Raw genomic sequence first — 25288 nt, 5'->3', positions numbered from 1 at the left:
GAAAAATTAATATTAGTCTTACTACCCTAATAATTTTTTAATAAAGTTTTTATACTACAAGGCATACTACTTGATCTTATTTCTTACTTTTTAAATTTGGTTAGCTTTTTTTTGCTAATAACTATATTTTTATAGGTCAAATATCATATCAAAATTAAGTTGTATTATTAACATCAATGTTCGTAATAGTTATATGACTTTTGAGTTACTATTAATATTATGACTAGTAGTATTAGTATTGCTGTCGTGACTAAAAATTTTGGATTAGGTATTATGATTACTAGAAATATATTGAGAATATCAATTATAGGAGGAAGGGTTCCAAAGCCTCATGGTGGAGGGGTCTTCACTCTCTTCGTGGTTTTCTGTTTTTTTTTTTTTTAAACTGAAAACTCTATCAATCACTGAGAACAATTTTTTTTTTGTTATTAGATGGAGCTTAAAGCCTAAAGAAAACAAACAAGAAATAACCAAAGTACATATTAAGCGGGGTAATGTTGCCCCCTCTATCATCCACATAGAGAATTCTAACAAGATCCTGGGGAGGAGAATCCCATAACAAAAAACCTTCTTCATGCTCTAAACTCTTTCTGCCTAGGCAATCAGCACTGTACAAAATGAATCCTCCAATTATAGTTTTTGAGCTCAAGGATTCTATGAATTAGAGGATTAGGATGCCTGGTGAGATTCTTTCCCCCATTGAGGAGCTTCACCACTGCCGCGGAATCGCATTCAACAATAATCTTTTTCAGACTCATCCTCCACGCCAGTTTCAAGCCATCCGCCACTCCCCATAGTTCTGCAGTAAAAGCTGAACAAACTCTGAATGTTTTGCGTGTAACCAGCAACCTACCTCCCCTCTTCATTTTGAATCAGCCCGCCGTAGCCAACCCTTTCCAAATTTTGCTGCACAGACCCGTCCAAGTTGAGTTTCGCCTAACCTTCCGGAGGAGGCTGCCACCTAATTCCGATTTCAATCCTTTCTATCATTCTCCCCACGAGGTAATCTTTCTTATACGCATTCTTCATTTCTTGAATTTGCTTGAAAATTTCTGCTTGAATGTGATTGGGTTTGTTATAGCCTTCTTCGTTTGCTTCTTTGTTTCTCGACATCCACAATTTTTAGCAAATTATGATGAACAATTCTGTCTATTTATTTCGCTGAGTGTTACCTAGTTGTTAAGTGAAATTGGTTACAATCCACTCTTCCTAGTTTAGATGGAAGAAACTATAGATTTTACTAGGCATTAGGAATCTAATCCACACTATTGAGGCCTTTCTACAATCTCTGAACATATGTAAAAGATCTTCTTGCACGCTTGGACAGTAGTTACAGCTTCCATTACTCCTAAAGATCCTAACTTTCTTTTGGTTTGTCAGGATCCTTCCATGAATTATAGTCTACATTAACACTTTAGCCTTCTGATGCCCTTTCCATTTCCATATCCTACTCCATATGGTTTGCTTTGGTTTGGTCCAATTGTTGATTACTTTGTAAGTTAATCCAACTGAGAAATCTCCGTCTTTCAAATATCTCCATCCTCTTCTAGCATCTTCCTCATTCTGGTGAGCGGGTGGCATGGCTATGATTTTCTGAATTAGGCAGATTACTGTTGAGCTGCTCTAGATTCCAGTTTCCTTCCTCATTTGTCCATTCCCAAACCAAGCTATTGCCGTCGATGTCCTGAGTTAATGTATGACCTTCCAAGGTTCCTTCTCCATTAACCCAATTATCCTTCCAAAATTTGGTAGTTGGCCCATTCCTGATAAGTTGCATAGTTTTCTCTGACTAATCATCTCAGTTTCATGATCTCCTTTTAAAGGTTGGAGTCTGTACTTCTAATCCGAGCCTGACTCACCCCTAATTTTCGTCATACTACTTATGGATGAGCACTTTAGTCCATAGCTGATCAGGATCTTCCTGAATTTGCCATAAGACTAAAGGTTAGTCTCCTAAATCCCATACCTCCTTCATGTTTGGGATGGCATAAGATTTTCCAACCGATTAGATGCATCCTTTTCTGACTTGGTTCATCTTCTCATATGAAGCTTCTCTGAGCTCTATCTACTTCCTGGCATATACCTTTTAGAATTCTGTCATGTTGCATGTGGTAATTCAAGATCGGGCTAATAGAGGCTTGAGCTAAAGTCAATCTCCCAGCCAATGATAAGCATTTACTTTTTTATCCTTTTAATTTGCTTTTCACTCTTCCAAGCACGTCCTTAAATTTCTCTAACGTTTCTTTGATGGTTTTCATCTATTTAGTTGAGGCTTCTGCAAAAAGAAGTAAATTATCTGCAAACATCAAGTGCGAGATCTTAGGTCCTATTCTTCCAACTCCAATACGGTTCCAAGTTCCTTGGAAAACTTTTTCTTCTATAATATGGGACAGCTTGTCCACACAAATAATAAAAAGGTAGGAAAAAATTGGATCTCCTTGTCTAACTCCTCTTTTTGACATGAAATCTTCTGTTTTGTTTCTATTCCAGAGAATATTGTATGATACGCTTGACATGCAACTCATGACTATCTTAATAATTTTTTCTAGTAACTTGAATTCCTTTAGCCTAGTCTTGATGAATTCTCATCTCAATCTATCATACGTCTTCTCAAAATCGATCTTTATAGCCATAAATCTTTTCTTCCCCCATATTCTTCTCATTGTTGGATCAGCTCCTTTGCTATGATGATGTTGTCTTGAATTTTCTTTCTTGGTATGAAACTTGATTGGTGGATCATTATTCTACTCTCCAAGTGGGGTTTGATTCTCTCAACTAGAATTTTGGTGATAATCTTGTAGCTCACATTGCACAAGGCTATAGGACTGAATTGACTGATATATTCCGGGTTGTTAATCTTAGGCACAAGGACTAAAAGAGTGGAGTTAGCCAGTTGGATGAGATTTAGTACTTTCCAGTATGAGCCAATAAAGTCACACACTTTTTCCTTCATGATATCCCAGTTGTTTTTTGTAAATAAGAGCCGGAAAACCATCACTTTCTGGGGCCTTTGTGGATCCAATGCTAAAGACTACTCTTTTTATTTTTGCTTCGTTGGGGTTTTCTCTTAGCTTCCTGCAATTATGAATATCAAAATTAGGGGTGTCATAGTGATCAAGCTCAAAAGGAACAATTCTCACCTCTTTTGTATAAAGATTTTTGAAATGGTTGATTATGTGCATTCCTAGTTCCTCTTCATCTTCAATCCACCTTCCTGTTGTGTCTTTTAATTTAAGGATTCTATTTTTTCTTCTCTTTATGATGGCTTTTGTGTAGTAAAACCTGGTATTTCTATCCCCATCCACGATCCATTTCTCTCTAGACTTACACATCCAGTATGTTTCTTCCTGATCAAGGATCACATTTAGTTCCTGATTCAGTTTTTGTTCTAGCTCTTTAAGGAAAGGGTTTCTCCCATAATCATTACTTCTTTGTATACCTGTTAATCTGTTTAGAATTTTGCTTTTTTTGTTTAAAAATATTGCCAAAACAATTTTTATTCCACGCAGTCAAGTCCTTCTCCAACTTGTTGAGAGCGACCATAAAGCTGTTATGATTGTCTTAACTACCTTTTAAAATATTATAGAAGTCTGGATGTAGCCCCCACATAGTTTTGAAATGAAATGGCCTGTTCTTTTCCTTAATAGAATCTTTTTCCACTGTGATGAGTATGGGGTGGTGATCAGAGTTAGTTCTGATCAACACTTCCACCACCGCATCATGGAATCTAGTTCTCCAAGGTTAGTTAGCTAGAGCTCTATCAAGCCTTTTGAAACTCTATCGTAACTTTCCCATTTTTGGTCCTCTCGAAGTGTATCTTGGGCCAATGGATCTTAGGTCAATAAGACCACAACTGTTAATCCAATTCGCAAACGCATTACACGCTTTCGTGTCGATGTTTACTCCACCTTTTTTGTCTGTACCATCCTTTATTTCATAAAAATCACCTGCCATAAGCCATTCTTCTTGCATGGAGTTAGCTATGTTTAAGAGCTTTGGCCAAATGGATCTTCTATTTTGGTAATGTAGGTTGGCATAGATCGCAGTTAAAAACCAGTCCCTTCTGCCATGTTTTCTAACTTTCATATGAATGTATTGATTTTGAGACTCCATCACAATAATGTTTAAGTCGATTCTATTCTGAAGGATCTAAATTCCCCCTACAAATCCCTGCGCATCCTCTATGATATAGTGATTAAAATCTAGTTGTTATATCATTCTCTTGGTCTTATCCCTACTGCACTTGATTTTTAGTAGAATTGCTATATCTGGCTTGTGTTACCTCATCAACTCTTTAAAAGTTCTTCTAAATGCTCCGCTAGCTGCCTGGCTAACATTCCATACAAATAATTTTATCATTATAAAAATAAAATAAATAAGAAAAAAGAAAACCAATAACCAACTAAAAAAATTCGGGGAATTAATTCATGTGCATATTAGTGTCCTTCAATGCACTGATCTGTGGAGTAGTAAAGTCCACTCCCTCAATTAGGTTGTTAACAAGATCTCTGTTTGCTTCCTCTGTATCCATAGGCGTTTAGCTAGCTTCCCCATTTCCTGCATTAGTGTAGGAGTCTGGAGGTCTTCAAGAGGCTGGGTGTTCTTTGCTTGTAGGCTCAATACATTCCTCCATCAAAGTGGGTGTGTCAATGGTTTCTTCAATCCAGTTCTGTTCATGATGCACATTCGCTACTTCTATATAATTTTCTTCTTATTCTTCAACTTCCTCTTCTGTCTCTTTTGGCTTCATTTGATTGCCTCTTTCAGACTTTGTACTTTGTTGCACTTGAAAGTCCTTCTATTTTGTTTGCTGATTTTTATTGGTTTTAGATGTTTCCTTATTGCTTTTTCCTTTTAGATGCTTGTTGTTAACTCCCTTGTTGTTTTCTTTTTGTTGCTGTTCTGGTTTTTTGTTGGTTCTGTCATTGTATTTATCTTGCCTCTCTTCATTTATAGTCTGCTCTGGTTCCTCAATAGTAAGCACTCCATATCGTGAGTTTGTCTCTGTGTAGTCTTCTTTTCCTTTGACTTTACTTATTTTTGGTTTGTTTCTGGCTTCTTCCTCTTTTTGGTTTCTTCTTCCCCTTCTTGGACGTTGTACTATCATCCGTTCCCCAAAGTTATATTGTTCACCAGTCATTATTTCCTTGCCTTTATCTCTTTTAACCATGACGCCTGCTTCTTCAGCATCTCTTAGTGCGTCACTGTTTTCTCTTTCTTTGTCTGAACTATCTGCTCTCCCCTTGTTTTACATGTTATGGATTTCATCCCCCTGTGTTTTGTCTCTCTTAAATGGACAATTTTTCCACACTGAAAGCATATTTGGTGGATACCTTCATATTCCACCTTATATTCTCTTCATATCCCATTAAAGGCTTTGTAATGTCCACTTCCACACAAAGTCTTGCGAACTTGCCTCTGCATAATCCAGTTATGTTATCATCTACTTTTATTGTTCTTCCAATTAAGTTTCCAATCTTTCTTAGTATAGTTATGTTTTAAAGCTCGATTGGCAAGCCTGGGAGTCTGACCCATGCAGTAATTTTGTCAATAGATGCTATTGAAAGGTTGAAATTTGGTTCCCATAGCCTCACAATTAGGTAATGATCATAGAGATTTTATGGACCTTCTAGTAGAGCGAAATCAAAATCCTCACTAGAGTGGAACTTCACTAGGTAATATTCTTGACCAAGATCAATAACGTCTATGGTTCTTTTTTTCCCCACATGGATTCTAGCCTTCTTTTCATAACCACATAACCTGCTTTTTTTCCCAATAATTTGACTATAAGGGTGTTCCACCATGGCTTCCAAGGTTTTCTCTCTATAGCATCCTCAATAATAATGTTGAGAAGTCCTTCTTCCACTTTTTCAATCCTGATTTCTTGATCTGTATCTTTTCTAATATCTTCAAAATCCTCTTTATCTGTTTCCTTTGAGTCTTCTTCTTCCATTTCTTAAACATCCTCTTTGTCATTTTCGATAGGTCCATTTTCAACTGCTTGGGCAAAAGAATTGCTTTTTCTCTAGTGGCTTCCTAAGACGGGCCCCTCCCTTATCCATTCTTCTTTCTTTGGAATCATACTTTGCCTATCTGATATTCTACACCCTTTTTTCTGACTTTCTTCTTACTTTTTTGCATTAGGTCTGCTTCTTTTTTATATTGTTGGTTCTCATGGAGAGTTCCACCGTAATCGATGTCCCCAGCTATAGAAGCTTGCTCAAAGTTGTTTGTTTTTGTACGGAGAAAATTCCTCACTTCTAACAGCTATTTTTCAGTGTCAAATAGGCAAATTGGCAATTGTATAAGTTATATTGAACTTATTTTTTTTTAGCATAATTAACTATAGAGTAGTGGTAGTAGTTGATTAGCCCTTTTTTTTTGGTTAGGGGATCATTCTTTCATTCAACTTGGCCTTTTGTTACAAAAAACAAATCCATTGAAAGCGTAAGCCCAATCACATGTTCTTTTCTATTGAAAGCTTCAACAACATAAATAACATTTAAGACCCTCCAAAATTGAAAATAATCATATTGCAGATAGCCAAACTATCCTAATCCCATAAAGGCCCCAACCACCATAACCATGCAACGACCCATCATTAACAATAATTACAATACAGCTCAATTAGTTAATTACCTACGCTTAATGAGAAGGTCATCACATGATAACACTGCAACACTGCAAAAGCTCTGCAACGTCCTACAATGTAAAAATAAAAAATAATTAATCGCTTAATTAAAATAATTTAATTGCCTGAAATAGGTTCAAAGATTTAGAATATTAATTAGAAAATTTAAATGATATTTGGACTCAGTAAATTTTTCTGAGTTGGAAAATATAATTTTCTGTGAAAAATTATGTAAAAATGCATACCGGTAAATTAGCCAGCAGTACCGACTTAAGTCTGTCCGGTACTGTGTGGGAATAATAAAAATCGTAGAAAAACTTAAAAAAATAATTAAAGTTAAGAATCGGACGCTAATTCTAAAGGTTTGGCCCAATTTTGGGCCAAACGGGCTAAAACACTAATGGGTTGGATCGGGCCCAAGGCTAACACATATAAGTTCGCTAATGGACCCAATTTAGCCTCATAACACACTTGAATATAACCCTACACTACAACGGGAGTGGGAAATTGCGGCGGTTCATATAAGGATTTGTCGCGGTTTTAAACCGCCGCAAAACGGAATTCCAACGGTTCGTTAAGCGTCACCTATTAGGGGATGGTAATATGATTTTGCGGCGGTTCTATCGAACCGCTGGCACAACCGCCGCAAAATCAAGAAATAGCGGCACAAGATTTAGAGGCGGTTTAAAACCGCCGCTATCTATCCAACATTGATTTCGACACAAATTTACCAATGGTTTGAAATCGCCGCTAGTTAACGGTCGTTTTTTTCAAAAGTATTTGGCGGCGCCGCTATCTCGTATCCTATTTTTTCAAATTTCTTACGGCTATTTTACAACTGCCGCTATTTTTCGGTTAAATGGCCGCAAAAATATTGTATTGTACACTGGCAATCAACGCTCTTTTTGATTTGAATGTACTAGGTTTTATTTTTTATTTTTTTGTTATTTTTGGAACATTTCTTAATATTAGTAGGTTAAATTATTTTATATCTGAAAAAATTAACTGATGGGTAAATGACATTAGCAAAACTATTAATAAAATTCATATAATTATCCAAATATCAATAAAGTGTACTCCTTACCAAAAGTTGCATAGTCAACACCAAAAAAGTGTATATTAAAAACAAAAACTTCCACAATCCCAAGAGCTACTTTCTAATCTGTCCCTCCAATGAATTCATCCATGCGGCGACGTCTGATGGCAGCTTCCCACCTTGCCCTTGAAGTATACATATCAGAGCACTCTCCATTGCCTGCATCCTTATCTTTCCAACTGCTACTTCATCCTCCATTGTCTGTCTTTTTGTCTTCTCGGCTGCTACTTCATCCTCCACTGCCTAACGTTTTGTCTTCTCGGCAGCTACTTCATCCTCCACTTCCTTCCTTTTTAATTTTTTGGCCGCCAACTCTGCTTGTAGTTCAAGCAGCACCCTTTGGGTCTCCTCCCTTTGAGCTCCATTGCTCGGCTGATGGCAATTCATACCAAAGACTTGACTAGAAGTCGGCCCCAAACCCATGCCACGCACTCTACCCGGGTGTTCCTTTCCGAGAGTTTGAGCAAGCGAATCATTCTGAGACAACAGTCTAGAGGATTCATCACGTTGCTCAATAGCCTCAATTCTTTCCTACACACATAGATAAGCAAATATAAGCATTTATTAGCTAGTTGCTAACCACATAGACTTCCAATATAATTTTAAAAAATAAAACATACGAGAAACTACTTCGCGATTCTCAACACATTACTTACACCAATAGTCCGAGATGCATCATGGATATAGGAGCCATTAGGTCTTTTGTGCGTTAAGAGATACAATTTTCCTCTACCAACTCTCCTCCCTTGTCGTTTCGACTATACCAATAATGATGACAAAGTGAATATGTAGACGAAGAGATGGTTCAAAAACATTCTCAAAAAATGGATTACCTCTTCTTCTCCGAGCCTTGCCATGCTTTTCGATCCGCCAGTGTGGGTGTAAAGCTGCTTTGATCGATTCTCAGTATTTTTCTTACACTTCTTCTATCATGCCATTAAAAGCAAGAGTTACTAGACACTAGTTCTGACTAACTCAATGTAACATAAATAGACTTTTTCTGTTATCAAAAATAAAAATATATTACCTTTGTCTCTTCACTATTGTGATAATCGAGGTACCATCTCCAATGGTCCGCAATAATTCCCGATAGGTGGCATTCAATATTATCTGCAAGAGTCAGTTCTGAGTCATAGCAGTGATGATATAATTTGTTTCTCGTTTCCTTCCAAGCCCTTCCTAGCATTTTTAATATTATACGCTTGATAATTCCTCCACTATCTTCATCAAAATGAAATATTTTCTGCAACAGTAAAATTAAATTCTCAATAGGGTTCAAATTATGAGTCCGGAATGGTACAAAAATATAAGTTTTTACCTTTACACATTCATTATAGACCTTGTCCCTGGTGCGAACCTTTCTCCAGTCTTTCTCGCAGATTGAGAATTTGTCCGAGAACGCCGCTCAGTATACCAGCTTCATCTCCAACTGGTTACAGTTCACTGTTGAACTTGAGTATGATCTTTCTTCCGTTAGGTGGCTTCATAGCTTCCTTCACACTCAATTTGACCTGTTTAGTTGTGCCATCGGATTCTGTAAATCATAGTTATTCTGTGTGAGTAACCATTATGGCCAAGCTGCGATGAAATCATAGGAAAATAGCTGAATGAAAAATTTTATTAAATAAATTCTTGTATACCAATTGTTTTAACATTCCAAAACTAAGTTGTCTTGCGTCCCTTGCTCTTCTGAGCCTCCGATGCAACAAACAGGTTGTCAACATGTTGCTCAAAAAAATCTACCTCATCTACCTCTAGGTCTAAGTCTTCAGGGTTCGGTTCCAAATTTAGAACATCATTCGTGCAAGCCTATGGAGCAGGTGGTGGTTCACTACGGGGCGGACGAAAGGGGCGTAAAGACGAGGATGCGGGGGCACCACTACCACTGGGCGGCGGAATTGGGCAGTCCGCTTGATGGGAAGTTGAAGCCGCAGTAGATCCTACTTGAGGTTGCTGACATGCTGTGTCTAACCGGGATTTCTTCGTGTAACGACCTATCCTGAGCATCTTTCCTCTCTGCATTTGGATCAAAACAAAGTGATAATAATTAATATATAGTTATTAATATTTATTAATATACAAAAAAGATACTAGCAGACACCAGTTAATATTTATTAAACTCTTACATTTATGACATTTTGATAATAAACAATTTATAGTATGAGACCAGAGACTGCAGTTAAGGGTGATGACGGAAGAATAGAGAGCACAATTGAGTAAAGACTGCATATTGATTCTAATTTTTCCACGTCATCATCTGTGCTTTCTATCGTCTGACAACAACACGCCCAAATGCGTACTCTCCTCATGCATGGCCATTAATGATGAGTATAACGAATAATAGTATGATGAATATAATACATAACAGACAAATTACTGCCAAATTTAAGAAGATTGAACTAGTTAAATTTAGATTAATTTGCTTGTGAACTTCCTAACAAGTAAAGATAATAGATAATTTAATCAGAATTATGAAATATACTAACAATTAAAGGTATTAATGAAGTGGCATATGTTAAAAATATAAATTCTCATAATAGATCTATATACACTGAATTGAAAGGAGAAACTAATTAATATTTATTAATTTCTTACTTTTATTTTTTTTATTGATAATAGTTAATATATAGTATGAGAACAGAGGCTGAAGTTAAGGGTTAATTACATAAGAAAAGAGAGCACACATGAGTAAGATGCCATGTTCATTCCATATTTAATGCATGTTATCATCTGCGCTCTCTATCTTCTAACAAAAATACGCCCAAATACCTCATCTTCTCATGTATGATAACTGATTATGAGTATAAAGCATAACAGTAAATATATCCATTATAGTATGATGATAAATCAATTTGATGAATGTAAGTTGATGGAAGCAATTAAATTTGGAAAAATATTTTTACTCAACACCTTGACAAGTGAAGATACTTGTTAGTGGTAGTTAAGAGATATAAGGTTCTTTTCTTGTAAATAGGATTTTTCTTAAGAGCTATTGACAAGAGAAGATGTCCCCATACCCTTCAATTTACATGGCAACAAAATTAATGTGCAATATGATCAATTATTTTTTTTTTCAACTTTCTTTTGTTTGTTCTCTTTCTAACTATTTTAATAAATAACTTAATGGAAATTACATCTACATAAATTGAGACATACATGTGCGTCATTCACAGGCAACCATTATCAGCAACAAAATTCAAGATTAAGCAATGCTCATGAATAATGTATGGCAACAACATTCGCCCAGCAGACCAACCCTATTCCCATTAAGAATATTAAAAACGCATTCAAATATACTATTAAACCCCAACTCAGAATTTTCCATCACTGAATTCTACTCCCCATTAATAAATTAACTCAGGTAATAACATCAGGAAAAGCTTGCATGTCCATTATAAACTCATTATTGGCCTCAATTTCAACCACTAAATCAGCAATTGAGCACAAGGGGACCAGTAGTGCTTACCCGAAGCGGGAGGATTGGATTGACCATGAGAGAGGAACAAGCGGGCCTCGGGCAGAGAGAGAAGGGGCTCGAGGACATGGGCTTGCCGCGGAGACAGACATCTTCCTTCCGACGATGACGACAACGGAAACCGGCGATGGATACGGCAATGCCAAAGCTTCTGGCACAGACATGGAGGAGAAGAACCAGGACGATGCAAGCTTTAGAGGGGATGGATTATATGAATGGTTTAGTAGTAGGGAAAGAATAAGGATTATGGTAGTAGTGGTGGCTTCTTTGATTTGAAAACTAAAGAAGCTGAGTAACAGTGAATATATACTTAAGTGGGGTTCTCAAAATTTATAAATAACAATAACCATAATAATAAATTTAAAGTGGTTAATTTGCCTTTTTCTAAGAGAATGCAAATATTAATAATAAATAAAATCAGACCAAACTCAAAGTGTTATAATAAAAATATAATTCACAATATAAACAATGTCATTACTGTAGCAGGCTAAGAGAATGCAAATCATAAGAATAAGAAACACCAGATAATACGATGATATTAATATTTTTTTACAGTTATAATATAATAATATTTACTGATTATAAATTAATATGATTGTATTAATTTGGGTTAAAATAAATTACTAAATTATTTGGATAAATTAAACTATGTTAAAATTTTAAGTTATGAATGCAATGCGTAATTATAAATCTTAATTAATTAATTTATGTCTATTAATTAATCTATGTCATCTTGTCAATATAATAGTCATGATTATAGAATGTAATTCATTAAACAATTTTACCACTTGGGTTTGTATATATATATATATATGAATGACAAATCCATAATATAAAAGTCTCGAATTTGTATGAATCATTAATCTAACAAGTCAATATTAATTAATTAAAGACATATATACTAATTTGAGATTAATTTCCAACAAATTCATTGTTTCTTCATCAAATTCAACATCTAAGGAGAAGATCACAATCAGGGATTTTTTATTTTTATAAATTAAATAAATGTAATAATTACTAAAGTAAATAATTTAAAAAATATTTAACGAAATAAATACCTCTCTCTTATGGTAAACGAGATATATGTATTTTTTTTAAAAAAGAATTTTGAAAATAATAAAAAATATTAATAATATCAATAATTCAAATTTTTAGCATGCAATTAGTACATAAAAAGATTGATAGAAGAGATTAAAATGGATATGCTTGATCAATTTTAGTCCATTTTAAAATATATGGATTAACACGCTGCCCACTATTAATACGGTTACCTTTTTTTTAATTACCCACTTTTTTAAAAATTTAAAATATAATTTAAATACACCTGATTTATTTAATGACCCAGTTAATGCATGTCACTACTCTATTGGTATATAATATGAAATCTTTTTTACTTAAATTATATTTCAAATTTTATGTGCTTCCATGCAACAAATAAAATTGATATGTGCTCCCGTATGAAAAATAAAAGGAGCGAGTGAATATGGAAGAAAGCAAATGTGCTATCCACTATTGATAATGGGTAGTTACAAATATATTTCTTCCAGCACACTATTAATAATGGGCAGTTACAAATATATTTTTAACTATACATTATTAATATATTTGTTTCTTCCATATTCACCTACTTTTTTCGTTTGTTGTACCGAAATACATATAAATTTTATTTGTTGCATGGGAGTACATAAACATTTGAAATATAATTTAAGTAAAAAAGATTTCATATTATATACCAATAGAGTAGTGACATGCATTAACGGGGTCATTAAATAAATTACGTGTATTTAAAATATATTTTAAATTTTTAAACAGTGGGTAGTTAGAAAAGAGGTAACCGGTATTAACAGTGGACAGTTTAATGGTTTCCAAGTAAACGTGTTAATCCCTATCATTTAAAATGGACTAAAATTGATCAAATATATCCATTTTAATATCTTATACCAACCTTTTTATGTACTAATTGCATATCAAAAGTTTGGATTATTGATATTATTAATATTTTTTATTATTTTCAAATTAAAAAAAAATACATTTATCTCGTTTACCGTATAAACGAGATAAACACGTGTCGCATACATTTGTCTTATCTCGTTTACACCTTATCTCGTTTACACTATAAACGAGATACATGCAAAATTATCTCGTTTACAGTGTAAACGAGATAAGAGAGAAGTATTTATTTCGGTAAATATTTTTTAAATTATTTATTTTGATAATTATTACATTTATTTAATTTATAAAAATAAAAAATCCTCACAATCAGTCATTGAGTTCAATTCAGTCCCAATTTTTCATAAGACAAGTCAGACTAATGCTAAAAATTTGAGTCAACAGATATCATTCTCCTCTAAAGTTTTATTGAGGTCAAAGATTAGCATGGAAGCATTGTATCCTTTAAAGACAACCTCATCAGAACTATCTGGCACAACGTCTTCTTCAAGCATTGAATCTTGAACTATCTTGCCTGTTTTTTCTGGAGTTTCTTGAATCCTTTCCTGAGCTAAACCTGACGGATACACCATAGGCAATAAAGTTCTTAGAATTTACAAATTTTACAAAAAAAAACATGATTCAGTTTCACATTATAAACTGCTTGTTTGGCTTACGTTCCCAAAGTTTTGTAAGACCTCTTTCTATAAGAGTGAATTCCTCCTGAGGTGCAATTTCAAGTTCAACAATCAGACTATTCTCATAACGTGCCTGCACAAATTAAAAAAGGTGCAATCTGAAAAGGTGCATTAATTGGTAGCTAAAAGTCATCAACACCACTAATAAGAGGCACTTTCTATTCTTCATCAGCAACATTTCATGCTTCATGTCAACTAAAGAACATGCCAACTAGACACTATGGTAACTAATTAACTAATAAAGTACCAAATAAACCTTAATTTGAATTTAGAATCCCAAACTAAAAAAGAAATTAAAAGTAAAATTAATATAAAGTATGTAATATAAAAGAAGCAATAAAAAGTGCCAGCTAGCAAATTAAAATCCATTCCTTAAAATTCTAAACCGATCTCAATAGTATGCAATAAAAAGAAGCAAATATTATGATAGCCTTGTCAAATCATACTGTGCAACATCAAAGGAAACCAAGCTTTGGAAATAAATAAATAAATAAATAAATAAATAAATAAAGAATAATAATAAGAAAATACTAAATTCAAGAATCTGGTGAACAACCTTTGGAAAGATCATATTTCATGGTCAGCTACCAGGCTATGAGTAACTAGATACAGTCAATAATAGTCAGAATTCTACATATTTCACGTATTGAATCACGTTCATTGCTCTTATGTTACAATAAAATTGCAAGTTGACACTAATACAATATTACTACAATATATAATCTGAAAAATTCACTTCATGTTTCGATGTTCTAATCCAAGCATTGTAAGATTTAATGAACAAAGTTAACTTACAAAATTACATCCACATCCTATTTTCCTTTTCAACTTTCTTCTTTCAATTCATCTCCTTAGGAAGTAACAAAAAAAAAAAAAAAGGAGGAAAAGGGAAAGAGATGAGGTATACTAACTTAAATTACTATGATCTTGTTGGACTAATTAACAATTTACTATAACATGATCTCGTGCATATTCAGATTTGAGAGTCAAATATTTGACATTTATTCCAGAAACATACATATAATTATTTACTTACCCATTTAGTACATCATTTCACAAAAGAAAATAAAAAAAAATGGCACACTTGTAAATTATGTGATTTAGGTAAATATTGTATTCTTTAATCTGGTGAAAGAGAGTGATGAATAACAAATGAGCAAATCAGTGGTGGTTTGTCCCTATTATCTTATTGAACAAATTGAAGGGCCGTTGAGATATGTATATGTTAAGGGGTAGCTACTGTACAGTAGTGCTTTATATATGTTTACTAGAAAGATATGTATATGTTTATTCCAAAAACATACATTTAAATAAACATTACTGAACTATGCAGAATAGTTAGCAACCGGCCCTATCCCCATTGAGTTAAACTATTGTACCCAATTAAATGGCTAAACAAATCGCAAAAAATCCATAATGTACCTTCACCTCCTCCAGTATTTATTGCGAAAGAAATAGGTTCGTACTAGTTACGAATCTGAAGCCAAATTTATTGCGGTACTTTGTTCTGAATTGAAGCAATCCTTACAATGTCCAGAGTCTCAAATATGTAAGGCCTTTGGAAAGTGTCTTTTAATTACAGGATCATAAAAGCACTGAATTTACTATGGCAGGTTGAAATATAGTAAAAGACCCTTTTTGCAAGAAGACATATGACATTGTACCGTCCTAATTTCTCCATGCGCTATAGTAATAGCATCACCTATGTGCCTGTGTGCTGAGAATGCATCCAGCCATGACTGAACTGGCAACATGTTGAACCACAGGTCTTTTGTGAATGATATTGCGTACTCCAGCAAAAAGAACGGGGAGGCCTCTTCCATCGCCTTGCAAAACAAGACACTAGAGCCACAAAGAAAGAGGTCCCTCTCTTCCAATTTTCCTGGTAAGTTCGATCATGTCAATCAATATATAACTTCAATTACAATATACTAACAAATTACAAATTATGCCATATTAAGACAAAATATGTTATTAAAATCACATGGTCCAGGTGGATCAATTATAACTAATGAGTAATATACATCAAGTGTTTCCATGTTCTAATTTCTATTATATGGTAGTTGCTAATTAATAGAATAATACTGCACATGTCCTAAATTGGTAACTAAATACACTCCCTAATCGACAGCCTATTCGCAAGCATCGATGGCATCAGTGGTGGGTTCTTCTAAGTCGTCGTCCCTTCTCAATGACAAACCTTCGACGTCAAACTCAGACAACCCAATCAAAATCGGTTGGGGGGAAATTCGAAGCAACATTGTCCTATGTCTTCACCCATGTTAAACATATCCCTTGGGTTCACATGGACTACTACACTCCATTCTTGATCAACTTCATCATTCACATAGTATACAAGGTGAGCTTCAGATGCAAGAATGTACGGTTTGTCATCTTCTCAATCACCAGTATGAATTGGATGAGAGAAGTTGACCAATGTGTGCCCACAAGGAGTCTTGTTTTATACCTCTATCAGAGGTGGTGTTTGCCTAGATACATCAAGAAGACTGTGAATTGACCACTGTAATTTAACTTAATGATGTCCACTATTTTTACGTAATACGAGACGCTACCAACAGCAACATTACTACCGCGCTTGCTTGCATAACTCCTAGTGTCCGAAGTGACATAAATCGCGCTATTTTGGGTTTTCAACCCTTCCTCTCTCGACAGAGTTCTAAACTTAAATCCATTTATGTTGTAAGATGTAAAGCGGCTAGCTTGAACATTAGGCCCACATGCAAGCCACTACAATTCGTTCGGATGCATGGTGCTTCCCAATGGAACTGGCAGGGAACAATTACCTGTTTCATCAGCTTGGGATACAAACGACACGACACCATTTGAATACAAAATGGAGTAATGATAACAGGATTCACCTCATGCTTGAACCACTCAGGAAATTCTCTGTGCACAACACTGTCTATGTGAGACTGGGACCTTGTCCTACTTCGTAATTTTTTCTTTGTGATGGCCTTAAAATCATTGGATAGGTCACAATAATTTCATGTCAGGATCTCCAACTATAGTAGATCATTTGAAGTCCATAATTTCAAAAGCACTTACTCTAAGAATTTTTCCACGGCCAGGCAATTGACCAATATGTGATGATGAGCTTGGAATTTTTCAGTTGGTGTGAGAGTGTAAAAAGAAGCATCCCCGACAGCCTTTCCAACCTCTGGGTACATGGTTGCACATTCATCAAGCATAAGATCACGCATTGGTCGATTAATCCTACTCTCGACATTATCTAGGTACCTTGAACAGAATACAAGAATCTCCTCAAATAAGTACCCATCTGCAATTGAGCCCGCTGGCTGTGATCTGTTACACACGTACTGCTTGAGACGACATAGGTACCTTTGAGGATATAACACTTGTCATTTGCCGAAATTAAAAACATAAACACAAATTTGTTTGATGATTACCTTTCAATTGGGTATATCCACCTATAATGCACTAGGCCACCGAGACTCACCTCCTCGACCAGATACACTGTCAAGTGAACCATGACTGTGAAGAAAGAAGAAGGGAAAATCATCTCCATGCGGCACAGAGTATGAACCACATGATCCTGAAGGAGAGGATGTTATTGAGGGTCTATGGATTTGCTGCATAATCGGTGAAAAAAGGATGATAAATCCGCCAGGACAGAAGACACTGGGGCAGGCAATGCATTCCTTAACGCAATTGGCAGTAGATGTTCCATTAGAATGTGACAGTCGTGGCTTTTCAAGCCCGACAACTTGCACTGCCGTAAGTCAACACAGCGGGATATGTTGCTAGAGTATCCATCTTGAAAGACCACGTTCTTGATAATTCTTAGAAAGAGCTCCTTTTGTGGATTGGTCATAGTAAAGATGGCGGATGGGTACTTTTCGTCTTCCCGTGGCCACAAACTATGCTTGACTCCCATCGACTAGAGGTCTCTTCGAGCTTTAATGTGGTCTTTAGACTTACCTTTCTCGTTCAGTATAGTAAAAACTATGTTGTCGCACACATTCTTCTCTATGTGCATGACATCAAGATTGTGACGCAATCCATTGTTCTCCCAATATAGCAGCTCAAAGAATATACTCCTCTTCTTCCAAGGAGACTCGTCTTGCACGGTAGTTTGTTGTCCGCGTGTCATTTTCCCTGTAATCGATTGCACCTTGCCAAATTGGACATGCACACCCTCTAATTGCCGGACAATGTCTCCACCAGAGAATTTGACAGGTGGACCTCTATCCTCTATCTTTCCATCAAAGGAGTACCGGTCTTTTCTATATTTGTGGTCATTATTCAGAAAGCGACGATGACCCACGAAACACTATTTCTGATTGTGTGTGAGCCGGTTAGTTTCAACATCCAAATTGCATGCAGGACAGGCTCTCCCACCGTATGTATTCCACCCAGATAAGTTGCCTAAGCCTAGAAAATTACTGATTGTCCACATCAACGCAGCATACATCTTGAAGGTTTTTTTCTCGACTGCATCGTAAGTTTCAACACCAACCCATAACTGCTTCAACTTATTGATCAAGGGCTCTAGGTAAACATCTATGTCATTTCTAGGCATTTTAGGATCAGCAATAACCATAGAGAGGATAAACGAAGTGGGTTTCATGCAAATTCAGGGGGCATGTATACAAGATAAGAACCACGGGCCAAATTGAGTACTTCGAGCTCATGTTTCTAAAAGGGTTAAAGCCATCGCTAGCTATGGCTAGGCGAACACTACGCAGATCACCGGAGAAGTTGGGATATCGTCTATCAAATGACTTCCATGTCTCGGCGTCCCTTGGATGCCTATACATACCATCAGAGTTAGGACCTCTCTTATGCCACAACATGTTAACGGCTGTCTTACTAGACATGTATAACAGCTACAATTGTGGAATAAAGGGGAAGTAACGAAGAATCTTTGCCGCTTGTAGTTTTCCGTTCTTCTTAACAACCATCTTGATCATCACCCTAGAGTTCCACAACCATCTCGATGTCCCACACCGCTTGCATTTGGTCAGCTCTTGGTCGTTGCCCTGGTATAGCATGCAGTCATTTGGACATGCATCTATCTTCTTGTACACGAGACCGAGCTTTCTTGTGACTTTCTTGGCATCGTGCACAGTGCTAGGAATCCGGGCATGCTCAAAGGCGTCTGCGAGCAACTCCAATATCATTCCAAAGGTCTTATCGCTCACTCCGCACATGGACTTTATATGATAGAGCCTCACCAAGAAAGACAGCTTAGAGAACTTTGAACATCCTGGTATAACTCCTGCTCTCCATCATCGAGTAGGTCATGAAAATTGCGGGCCTCATGACAAGGTTCATTGTATAAGTAAGGCAACTCATCCGCATCGGCACCAGCATGTTCATTCTCTGAGTCTTCTTCGTCGCTGTGAAGTCTTGAGAATTTGAATGCCTCGTGGACCATATCAAGCATCGGGGCATTGAAGTTTCTTTCGAGTTGATCTTCTTGTCCGTCACTAGAGCTCTATACCACGCGTCTCTCACCGTGATAGATCCAAAATGTGTAACTAGATGGGAAAGGGTTTATCAGCAAATGATCGAACGCATCCTCTCTATTTTGTAAAAGGCCGAACCCACACGTCGGATATGGACAACGTATCATCTCATCGGATGATGCATTGGCAAATGCAAAATCTAAGAATATGGTCAAACTGTTCCTATATTCTGCACCAACTCGTGGCTTTGGAATCTGGTGCACGAAATTACAATCACACTTTTGCAACTCCGCACAACTAACCAGCAAGTGCACTGGGTCGTCCAAGTAATACCTTACGTGAGTAAGGGTCGATCCCACAGAGATTGTCGGCTTGAAGCAAGCTATGGTTATCTTGTAACTCTTAGTCAAGATATCAATAATTCTCAGATTTAATTGTAAAAAGTAAAAGAACATGAAATAAATACTTGTTATTCAGTAATGAAGAACAGGTTGAGACTTTGGAGATGCTTTGTCTTCTAAATCTCTGCTTTCCTACTATCTTCTTCTTCATGCACGCAAGGCTCCTTCCATGGCAAGCTTTATGTTGGGCATCACCATTGTCAATGGCTACTTCCCGTCCTCTCAGTGAAAATGTTCCAAATGCGCTGTCACCACACGGCTAATCATCTGTCGATTCTCGATCATGTCGGAATAGGATCCATTGATCCTTTTGCGTCTGTCACTACGCCCAACACTCGCGAGTTTGAAGCTCGTCACAGGCATCCCTTCCCAGATCCTACTCAGAATACCACAGACAAGGTTTAGACGTTCCGGATCTCAGGAATGACTGCCAATAATTCTAGCCTATACCATGAAGGTTCCAATCTTAGATTAGAAACCCAAGAGATACACATTCAAGCTTGATTGCATGTAGAACGGAGGTGGTTATCAGGCACGCGTTCATAAGTGAGAATGATGATGATTGTCACGGATCATCACATTCATCAGGTTGAAGTGCGAATGAATATCTTAGAATAGAAGCAAGCGTGATAGAATGGAAAACAGTAGTAATTGCATTAATTCATGAAGAACAGCAGAGCTCCTCACCCTAACAATGGGGTTTAGAGACTCATGCCGTAGAGAATACAATAAGAAACGTGTAAAGTGTCACGAGGTACAAGATGAATCACTAAAAGTAGTTTTTATAGTAAACTGGTGACCTAGGATTTCAGAAAATGAGTAAGCTAGGGTGTTTAATGTAAAAATCTACTTCCGGGGCCCCTTGGTGTGTGCTTGGGCTGAGCATTGAAGCTTTCATGTGTAGAGACTTTTCTTGGAGTTAAACGCCAGCTTTTGTGCCAATTTGGGCGTTTAACTCCAGTTTTTATGCTAGTTCCGGCGTTAAACGCCAGAATTCTTGAGCTGACTTGGAACGCCTGTTTGGGCCATCAAATCTCGGGCAAAGTATGGACTATTATATATTGCTGGAAAGCCAGGATGTCTACTTTCCAACGCAATTGAGAGCGCGCCAATTGGGCTTCTGTAACTCCAGAAAATCCACTTTGAGTGTAGGGAGGTCAGAATCCAACAGCATCTGCAGTCCTTTTTCAGCCTCTGAATCAGATTTTTGCTCAGGTCCCTCAATTTCAGCTAGAAAATACCTGAAATCACAGAAAAACACACAAACTCATAGTAAAGTCCAGAAAAGTGAATTTTAAATAAAAACTAATAAAAATATAATAAAAACTAATTAAAATATACTAAAAACATACTAAAAACAATGCCAAAAAGCGTATAAATTATCCGCTCATCAGAATCCAACTCTTATCAATATCTAATTTAATGAAATAATAGAATGACAAAAATTCATAAAATAAAGTCAAACCACCAGAAAAAAGTTGATAATTAACAATTAAATAAATTAAGGGAGTGTATAATATGACATAGTCATACTTCTTGATATAAAATGGGAGAATAACTCTTAAAAGAAAAAATAGAAAACACATTTACTAGCAATCAGGATAATACACAGCTAACAAAATTATTTGAGAAAGTTGCTTACTCATTGAAAAATTCTACACTTTCAAAAAAAATTACTAGAAGAAAGAAACTCTGGTCCAATGCCAAAAATTTGAAATGAAAAAAAAAAATTCCTTCCTTAAAAAAAAACAAAAACGGGGAATATTATATTAATTTGAGAAATAATAAAATGAGAAATTAATATTGTATTACAATATAATGTATGAGTTGGCGAACTAAACAATATATAAATAGAAATAGGTAAATCAAACGGGTAAAAGTGATAACAAACAGGATAGTTTTATGTTTGGAAACACCCAAAATAAAAGTATCAGAATCTATTGAAATGCTAACTCATAATTTTCTCTGTCCTTGTTATTCTATAGTAGAAATACGACATATATAAAGGAGAAGTTGAACAACACATCCTGTATTTAATTATAGTTATATGCTTATATACAATAGGGTGGGTTCTTCTTACTCATCTTCTTTCACATCAGTATTTTGATGATACAATTTATATTAGCAATTATCCACTAGTTCCTAAACCAAATGCATGTGGTTTCATATTTGAGGAAACATAGCTGTGTCAAAGGTTGTAAATAACTTGATAACTAATTGGAATATGATGATTAATTTTAGCTAGATTCCAATTACTGAAATATAATGTAAAAAGAAACAGAAGCAAGAAGCTCTAGCGGGAGTTCAAGTTCAAATGACCCTTTTATGTTTAATATTTCAGTCTTGAAAAATAAGTGTGATGTTCTTATATATTAAAATTGTGGAATTGAAGTTATATGAAATCTAACTGATCTATTAATTAGATCACATAAGAACACAAGAGATATATTAAAATAAATGATGAAGACTTCATTTGAGTATAGGATTGACTCATTATTTTACACATCTTGTGAGATTGTAATTGTCTTTACCTAACTTCTAAGCTATTAATTGTATATTATTCAAGAAATTCATAACCAATAATTGCTTTCTTTCTTTCATTATTTCAAGCATTTGTAGGTATAGTTCTTCAAACATTCAATTTAAAAGTAATTAGCAAAATAGAACTGAAAGCTATCTTTGTTTTTAGGATAAAATTAATTATTTGAATTTAATGTACCCGCAGGACCAGATAGCAAAATAGCTCTTCTTGCTAGATAAAAGTTTCTGGTGTGCTTGGAAAAATCAATATGCTTCAAATGAATATGTGCAGCACTTGTCAACAACACTCGAGTTTTTTCGCTGCCATTGTCAATATAATATGGAAATATGAACAACAATAACAACAACAACAATAATAGAAAATTTATTTTTATGTACTAGTAGTAAAAAATAGTTACTTTTTTTACCCTATAAACAAGATTTATATACACACCTGCTCCTACCCAATTCCAAGAAGGTGAGTGCCAAAAATTTATCAAAAGAGAAGAAAAAGGTGAGACAATATAATGAAATTTAAAAGCGTGCTAATTGAAGTTCAAATCAGTAATTTAATTTGTACATAACAATCCTAAATTTTACTGTTTCAAGTTGGTAGAACAACTTGAGTAATAGATAGGGATGGCAACGGGTCCCCATGGGGCGGGGACATGCCCCCCGCCCCCGCCCCCAATATCTGTCCCCGTCCCCGCCCCGTCCCATGACGGGTAACGGGGACCCCGTATCCGCCAGGGACCTGGGTCTCCACGGATATCCGCAGATTTTTGTAAAAATTAATAAAAATTGAAAAAAATGAAAAAAATTAGAGAAAATCAAAGATAATCCTACATCGACAAAAAAATAATTTAAAGTTAAAATCATATAATAACTCAACAAATCAATAATATAAAAATTGATAAGATGTACGCAAAACTTCGATTGGATCAAGCTTTTGTCCAATGAATCAGACAATGAACCATTTTTTATCATTGCCATCCTCCTTCAAACTAAAACTCCACACTGAGACGCAATTTTCATGACCTACATTAGACATTAAACGTACTCAAATTATCAATGAAGGGAAATGAAATTGGCAAATAAGCCTATACATATATGGAATCTCAGAATTTCATGAAATCTAAAAGTATATCAGTGCGACTGTTAAACTTAACAAATTCCATAATTCAAATATTGAATGAAAACCGTGTAAAATTGTTTATTGAATTATCAACAAGTCAATAATTCAAAAATATAAATTAAAAATTAAAAATAAAAAATTCAGAACTCAGAACCTAATTACCCTAAATCAGAAATTTAGAATCAAATCAACCCTAATTAGAAATCAGAATCAGAAAATTCAAAACTCAGAACCGAATTACCCTAATTCAAAAATTCAGAATCAAATTAACCCTAAATATAAATTAGAATCAGAAATCAAAATCATATCAACGTAACTTAGAAATATAAATTACAAAACCAGAAATTTATAATCGGAATCAGATTAACCTATATTAACTCAAAAATATTAATCAGAATCAGAAATCAAATTCATATCAACCTAATTCAAAAATATAAAACACAGAAATTCAGATTAATCGGAATCTCATTAATTCCGAACAAAAAAATTCCTGACCCTAACTCAGAAATCTAAATTTAGAGAAGGGGATGGAAGACGAGGGTTGACTTACCTGAACCTGACGGAGAAAAGGGGAAGGAAGACCAGCGAAGACCGGCGATGCGAAGAGGAGAAGATGACAACTGGCGACAAGTCTGCTGCGACCAGGAGAAGACAATGACGTTCCCGAGTCTGCTGTGACCAGGAGAAGAAGACGACATTGCTGCGAGCCCGCGACGGTGAGCTCGACTGCCTCGACACCTTTAGGGAGAGACTGAGCCACTCAGGGGGACTGGGGTGGGAGGCGGCGCTGAGGGACCAGAGGGTGGAAGGCGGCGGGCAGCGGTCGGCTTTCGGCGGTCAGCGGGAAGGAGACAGGAGGGGCTGAGGGTTTGAGGAGGAGTAGAGACGAGAATCTCAGTTCAGTTCTCGCTCTCTGAAGTTTGAAGCAGCCAAGCAGGGATTGAGGGATAAGGGAATGTGACGGCTAGGGTTATGGTTAAATGGCTAACATATTATATATATATATATATATATATATATATATATATATATATATATATATATAAAGGCATTTTTGTCTTTTCATATAAACGGAAATTTAACGGGTCTCCACGGGCGGGGACCTCTACCCCCGCCCCGCCCCGTTTATTATATGGGGCCCCGTCCCCCGTCTCCGTGGATAAAAATTATCCCCCATACCTGTTTCCCGACGGGTAAATCCCGCGAGTACCCGCTCCGCCGGAAATTTTTGCTATCCCTAGTAATAGAACAAATAAATCTGCGAAGTGGTTTGCCATTAATTTATAGGTCTTTAAATTATAAATAAATACTAAGTAAATTCTCGAAAAGATTTTGTGCAAGACTTATTGGTTCTTGACAAATGAAATACCTGTCATAGTTGAAGGTACAGGAACACACCCCAAATATTTCAAATCTCCAAGATATCCACTTGTCAGAGAACCTGCTTCAAGGCAAACAAAAAGAATACATAAATAAGCTTAAGTTAAGACAAATTTAGAATGTTACTCTAAGAATTAGAAGAAACATTGAAAAACGGTAACCAAGATATTCCTAAGCTAATGAAAGATCTTGAGAATAAAATCATGGAAATTTCAGCATTGAAATAAGAAATAGAAACATTCAAAAAGATAATCAAGATGTTACTAAGCTGGTGAATGATCTTGAAAAGAAAAATGCAGAATTTTCAACAAAGAAGCAAGAATTAGAAGAGGCATTGAAAACTAGTAACCAAGATATTGCTAGGCTGACGAAAGATCTAGAAACAATGAAGAAAACATATGGTTTACAGTGCTCACAGTTGGAAGCAGAAATCAAGGGTGCTAAAGGAGAGTTAAAAGAGAAGTCACAAGAATATGAGCATCAGTTGGAATCATTAAGTAATAAGATTAGAGAGAATGAGGCCTCTTATGAGTCTCAGTATCAAAAGTGGAACCTAAAAGTTATCCAATTTCA

The 25288-nt window shown here is 35.7% G+C and overlaps 1 long non-coding RNA gene across 1 annotated transcript; it reads left to right on the top strand.

Annotated features, from left to right (window-relative positions):
- Positions 1-236: 236 nt before the first annotated feature.
- Positions 237-11585, top strand: LOC112784365 (uncharacterized). Its single transcript, XR_003193863.3, has 2 exons — positions 237-1002; positions 10901-11585. It is a non-coding gene; the product is annotated as an uncharacterized lncRNA (long non-coding RNA).
- Positions 11586-25288: the final 13703 nt, after the last annotated feature.

The sequence above is a fragment of the Arachis hypogaea genome, chromosome 20, assembly GCF_003086295.3.
Source record: "Arachis hypogaea cultivar Tifrunner chromosome 20, arahy.Tifrunner.gnm2.J5K5, whole genome shotgun sequence".
Classification (NCBI taxonomy): Eukaryota; Viridiplantae; Streptophyta; class Magnoliopsida; order Fabales; family Fabaceae; genus Arachis; species Arachis hypogaea.
This window is presented reverse-complemented; position numbering and strand designations above follow the sequence as displayed.